Genomic DNA, 6,005 nt, shown 5'->3' with positions numbered 1-6,005 from the left:
GCGAGACCATGGGTCTGCGCCTGGAAAGTCTTCACTCTCCAGGGCGCAGGCCTGGGCAAGGTTGTATGGAAGACCAGCAGTTGCCCATGCTGCAAGTCTCCCCTCTCCATGACACCAGTGTTGTCCAAGGGAAGTGCATTAGGACCCATACAGCTTGGCACCAGTGTCGTCGCAGAGCAATGTGTGATTAAGTGCTTTGCTCAAGGACACAACACGTTCCCTCGGCTGGGGCTCGAACTCACGACCTTCAGGTCGCTAGTCCAATGCCTTAAACACTTGGCCACGTGCCCACGAAAAAAAAACATATTGGCTGGAAGCTTACTTACAACTGTGATCTTACAAGTGGCAGCTGCTGTGTTTGGAAAGCGAGTTTAGCAAACATGACGAGAGGCCTAGGAAGCGAATTTCAATCACATACTGTGGGATGATTATTGGTGCCAGACTGAGACACTTTCTGAAGTTTGAGTATCTCAGAAACTGCTGATCTCCTGGGATTTTCATGCACATCAGTTTCTAGAGTTTACGGAGAATGGGGCGTAAAGCAAAATAAAGCATCCAGTGAGTAGCAGTTCTGTGTGCAAAAGTGCCCTATTAATGAGAGAGGTCAGAGGAGAATGGCCAGACTGGTTCCAGCTGACAGAAAGGAGAGAGTAACTCAAATACAGTGGTGGTGTGCAGAAGAGCAACTCTCAATGCATAACACGTTGAACTTTCAAGTGGATGTGCGACACCAGCAGAAGACCACAAACGTACACTCAGTAGCCACTTTATTAGATACAGGAGGTACCTGATAAAGTTGCCACTGAGTGTTTGTTTGATGTTTGCACAAGCCCATGGACCTAAGCTTATTTCCATTTCTATATTTTTATGTGAAGTGACAGGGCGAAACAGACTAGAAGTCTGTAAACAGAATGCTTATGCTCCTTATGTAGAGATTAACATAGCTAAGTACTTAAATTTTATCAGAAAAACATTTGGAGACATACATTATCCAGGAAAACATTCCCACCTCAATCCTAGAAATACTCGTACACACATACACAGGTGTTCATTCACAGCACCTTAAACTCTAAAAGCAGATGGGCTTAACACAAATTTCCCCATGGGTGAAAGAGACTAATCAGTAATGCTTATCAAGTCAAAGTATATATTAGTAGGTGAAAAAACAAAGTAACTGTAGTCTCATTTCTTTGAAGTACATCACACTGGGACTCAGTCTAATCAACAGGTACAGTACATCTACACTCCACACTATTATTCTGTGCCTCTTATAGGGTTACTGTACATCTGCTTTCAAATGTAGAAATGCTGATATTGCTAATGTAGTATTTGTAAACCGTTCAAATTCGGTTTTGTAAATAACAATTAATTGCATACATTATTTTATTGAAAGGTAACAATAACATTTGAGTAAGCATTAGCTGTAATTATCACCTTTGTCAATTTTACTGTAAAATAAATTATGGTTGTTATCTATTTTTACAGCTCCACTGTCTGTAAAAGCACAGTGGAATGAGGTAACTCAAGGGGGTCACTTTTCACTGGTATGCTCTAGAGTATTTGAAGCCACTTGTCTAAAGAACAAAGCTGTGACAGACAATTTGGTGTGCATTTCCTTTGTGCAGTTTGTAAGTTAAAAATCGTTATCTCCTGACGATGCCTATCATTGTTCTTAACACTACCAGAAAACAGAATCATGACTACCCATGATAGTTAAATTGGAAGATGAACTTTGAAAAATTGTGGCTGAATTGCGGCCACAATGGACAAAATTGCAAAATCATTGCCCTGCTGTTTATATCAATAACTTGCAAATGTCAGTGGAAATATTTACTTTTGGGAGGGAAAGCAATTCAATTTACATGATACTTGTTAACAACCCTTTATTGGAGATTGAGGTTGTCCCTGATGGGCTAGGATGGGAGGGTGTAGGGTTGGTAATTTTAAACAAGGATGCCTGAATCTTTTTGAATATCAATGTCACACAATCTCTCACTATTTAAAAAAAACACTTTGCTTTTCCATTATTGTGCGTTAAAGTCAAAAGCTTCACAATATATTCTACCTGTCATTATTTATTTATTTATTTATTTCTTGAGGTACAGTGTGTAGTAATCCCTTCCAGCCCTTCGACCACCCCCGATTTAACCCTAGCCTTGCCTCAGGACAATTTACAATGACCATTTAACCTGTCAACTGACTTGGGCTGTGGGGTGAACCCCACGTGGTAATGGGAGGAACGTACAAACTCCTTACAGATATGCCTACCCACTCAGCTTATTCATATTTCCCTGAAGTCACCATAGAATCACTCCCCTATCCAAAATGTTTTGCACCCTTGGCGAATTTGTAAATATGACTATTGCTTCCTCTCAATCAAACAACTGATGTGAATTGTGAACAGAAAGGACCCAAGAACAAATACCTGTGCTGCCCCACACGTCAGAACCTGCCAGGCTCTGTCTCTGGAGTCAGCATATCTCACTGATATCTACTATAAACCTACGGACACTCACAGTTACCTGGACTACACCTCTTCCCACCCTGTTACTTGTAAAAACGCCATTCCCTTCCCTCAATTCTTCTGTCTCCACCACATCTGCTCTCAGGATGAGGCTTTTCATTCCAGAATGAAGATGTCCTCCTTTTTCAAAGTAAGGGACTTCCCTTCCTCCACCATCAACTCTGCCCTCAACCGCAGCTCTTCCATTTCATGCATGTCCTTCCTCACCTCACCTTCCCACCACTCTACCAGGGATAGGGTTCCTCTCGTCGTCACCTACCACCCCACCAGCCTCCGCGTCCAGCACATGATTCTTTGTAACTTCTGCCATCTCCAACAGGATCCCACCATCAAGTACATCTTTCCCTACCCCACCCCCCACAACTTTCTGCTTTCCACAGGGATCTCTACTTATGTGACTCCCTTGTCCATTCTCCCTCCCCACTGATCTTCCTCCTGATACTTACCCTTGCAAGCGAAACAAGTGCTACACTTGCCCCTACACCTCTTCCATCACTACTATTCAGGGCCCCAAACAGTTCTTCCAGGCGAGGCAACACTTCACCTGTGAATATGTTAGGGTCATATATTGTGTTCGATGCTCCCGGTGTGGCCTCCTGTATATTGGTAAGACCTGACATAGATTGGGAAAATGCTTCAACGGGCACCTACACTCCATCCACCAGAAGAAGCAGGATTTCCCAGTGGCCACTCATTTTAATTCCACTTCCCATTCCCATTCCAACATGTCAATCCATGGCCTCCTCTACAGTTGCGATGAGGCCACACTCAGGTTGGAGGAACAACACCTTATATTCCATCTGGGTAGCCTCCAACCTGATGGCATGAACACCGATTTCTCAAACTACTGGTTATGCACCCCCCTCCACCTCCTTCAGCATTCCCCATCCCCTTTTCCTTCTCTCACCTTATCTCCTTGCCTGCCCATTGCCTTCCTCTGGTGCTCCTCCCCCTTTTCTTTCTTCCATGGTCTTCTGTCCTCTTCTATTAGATTCCCCCTTCTCCAGCCATGTATCTCTTTCACTAATCAACTTCCCAACTCTTTACTTCATCCCTCCCCCTCCCGGTTTCACCTATCACCTTGTGTTTCTCCCTCCGCTCTCCCACCTTTTAAATCTACTCCTCATCGTTTTTTTTCTCCAGTCCTGCTGAAGGGTTTGGGCCCAAAATGTACTCTTTTCCATAGATGCTGCCTGGCCTAATGAGTTCCTCCAGCATTTTGTGTGTGTTGCTTCGATTTCCAGCATCTAGAGATTTTCTCTTGTTTGAAGCTGAGAAAATTATTCTCCCTCTTTGGTTTATGCCTAATAACCAATTCTCACTCAAAGTCAGTATACTTCCACCAATTCCACGTGCTCTAATCTTGACCAACCTTCTTTGTCGGATCTTACTGAAATCCTTGCTGAAAATTCAAATATATCACATCCACTGGTTTCTTCCTAACTACTCTACTGGTAAAATCCTCAGAAGAACTCCAGTCATTTACTCAACCAAATTTTTCCTTTCACAAGTTCATGCTGACGTCTGCCCTCTCTGTCCACTTACCCTTACCCTGGCTGGTCTTTTTCTTTTACATACCCATAGATGTGCCTACATTCTGCTTTAAGTTTTTTGCCAGAGAAACAAGTGAAGAAAAAGAAATCAACACTTGGATCAAGTTCAGCTTTCTTGCTCACTTAGAACACAGTTGTAAATTAAATATTTAAAAAAAGTCTTTAAGTTGAAACCAAATAGGGGAAAGAGCTGTTCCTTTCCAGCAGTTGGGTTACTCATAAAAGGTTTCATTGTCTCTACCTGGAAAATAATCCAAAAGGATCTCTCAATAAGAGAATCTGGAAGAATTCAGCATGTCAAGCAGTATCTGTGGAGGCAAAAGGTATAAATTGGTGTTTCAGGCCAGGACCCTGCATTAAGACAGAGAGAGAAGAAGAAAATTGCCAACCTTCAGGAAGATCTCTCATCCATCTTTTGTCAAACAAAGTCAGTTTTAAGTCCAGTGGAATAAAATTTGGAAAGGACCTTAAATAAATCTTATTTCTGAAAGGAGTTTAGAAATAGTTCTGAAAAGCTTATACCGATTTGAAATTTAAATCTTTTCATAACCTGGAATACAGAATTTTAAATGTAGATCATATTGGGTTTCGTATTTGCCTTCGGACAGTTTTAGTTTTGAGACATCTAAATGAATGCCATTGTTACACGGAGTTTGTAATACGGGCATGAAAAGTTAAGATGAGAAAATAAGGTAAATCAAGAAGCAGTGGATGAAGAGATAGAAAGTCAGGTTTATAAAACATACAGGAGTTATTAAAGAAATATTCAGAATTTCATTACAGAATAAAATGAATTCAGGAATAGTTGCATAAGCTATAATCATAAAATTATGGTAATGACAAAGGATGAATTAAATTAATTCCTGCTTTACATGATGTTAGTATTTGATGGATGAATACCAAGAGAGTGCTACTTTAGACAGATTAGTAGCAAGAGGATTTTGTAGAGTCGTTTGAAATGTCACTGATAGATGTATCATTTCACAAAAATAAATGAGATTTGAGGTTGTTACATTACTTTATACATTATAATGAACCCAATCAAGGAACATCATGAAAAAGTTATTTTGTTAATATTCATGATTCTATGTCTAATTAAGCTGCAAGTAAGATATAAATAACTGTTAATGTTCAGCAGGTCAAGCAGCATCTGTGGTGAGAGTAACAGGGCTAATGTTACAGTTCAGAGTGAAAGGCCATTAGATCATGCTAAACCTGGTCCCCCAGTTGAACACACTGCCAAACTGCCAAGTCCAGATACAAAGGTCTGGTGAGACTGAGATTCTGAGGCATATCACAGAGCAGAGCCAGCTCTGCACTGTAAACAGATCTCATGTGCAGATACTGACATCTTTCCTCTGCAATGCCATAATATCCATTGAAAGATCATCACTGCCAATGCATTTTGAACTATTTTAACTGTCTCTAAAATATGTTCAAATTTACTACAATTCTTAATATAAAAGAAAATAAAAGATATTGCATTTATTGAATCACCTGAAAGTGACAATAAATATTTAAAACATCTAATAAAGTAAAATTCAGTACATAAACTACTTTCAGGTGTAAAGGGCCACTGTCATTATGTAAACCCTCCTTGATATGTAGCTGACATAAAGTGCATTAGTATGTTAGTGCTCAACTGCTAGAGTCGGAGGTGGTCCAGCAGAGAGCACCGTGGGAAGAGCGCTGGTCAGACATGTAGGAATTTAAGCTTCATCTTGTCTCAGACTTCTGAATTTAGCCAAGACATGCCGGTATGAGGCCAGCAGATTGTTGACAATTGTCTATAGATCCACATGTGAAGGGTTAGCCTGATTTGAGCCATTAACTCTGCTTTTCTCTCTCCACAGATATTTTTTGATCTGCTGAATGTTTCCAGCATTTTCTATTCAGATTTACAACATTTTGGGTTATTTTGTTTTGTT

The sequence above is a fragment of the Mobula hypostoma genome, chromosome X1 (genome assembly GCF_963921235.1).
Source record: "Mobula hypostoma chromosome X1, sMobHyp1.1, whole genome shotgun sequence".
NCBI classification, from domain to species: domain Eukaryota; kingdom Metazoa; phylum Chordata; class Chondrichthyes; order Myliobatiformes; family Myliobatidae; genus Mobula; species Mobula hypostoma.
This window is presented reverse-complemented; position numbering follows the sequence as displayed.